Source organism: Egretta garzetta, unplaced genomic scaffold (genome assembly GCF_000687185.1).
Source record: "Egretta garzetta isolate BGI_Z169 unplaced genomic scaffold, ASM68718v1 scaffold4, whole genome shotgun sequence".
NCBI classification, from domain to species: domain Eukaryota; kingdom Metazoa; phylum Chordata; class Aves; order Pelecaniformes; family Ardeidae; genus Egretta; species Egretta garzetta.
In genome coordinates, this window is record NW_009259329.1 from 2,638,064 (window position 1) to 2,638,707 (window position 644).

The following is a 644-nucleotide window of genomic DNA, read 5'->3' on the forward strand; positions in this document are numbered from 1 at the left end:
TGTGGGGCTCCTCCTGGCCCCCTCGCAGTCGGTAACGGTGGGTGGACGGGGAGGCTTTGCTGGTGCGGCCGTTGGGATTTCCCCGTGCCTCTGCAGCCTCAGGATCTCCATCAGGGTTTCGGAGGTGCTGGGGAGGTGGCAGCTCTGCGGAGGGACGTGCTCCGGGGTCTCGGGGGCAGGAGCATGGTGGGGCCCCTGGGACTTGCTGAGGGGCAGTGTGGGGGCTCAGCTCCTGGCCAGGACCTGCGGGCAGCACCACTGTGCCAGGCAATGCAATAGGAACGCAGCAGCCCCCGCTCGCAGAGGCTTTCAGCATCTTCTGTCACCATTGCTGTCGTTCAATTGGGTCAGGAGCAGGGGAGGGGGGGGGTCGAGGATCCTAATTAATTTGTTTTCAGATATTTTTAGTAGCCTGGGTTGAATTTTTCTATGCACACACTGCCCTCTGAGGAAGAAAGCGTTGGCATTGCACCCTGGCCCCCGAAGAGATCACACGGAGCCGGTGGGGAGCGCCGGGGGGGATCAGGAGCAGTTTATCTTTCTCAGCAGACCGAATTCTGCCCTGGCTCAGCCAGATTGCAGAGGGCTTTGAGCCAGAGGGGGGTTTTGCCCAGCTGGCGTGGTTATTTAATCTCTGTTCCTCC

At 60.7% G+C, this 644-nt stretch overlaps 1 protein-coding gene across 1 annotated transcript in view; it reads left to right on the forward strand.

Moving 5' to 3' along the window:
* The window catches only part of HCN2 (hyperpolarization activated cyclic nucleotide gated potassium and sodium channel 2), a 14,133-nt gene that overhangs the window by 2,425 nt on the left and 11,064 nt on the right, over positions 1-644 (forward strand). The window lies entirely within an intron of this gene.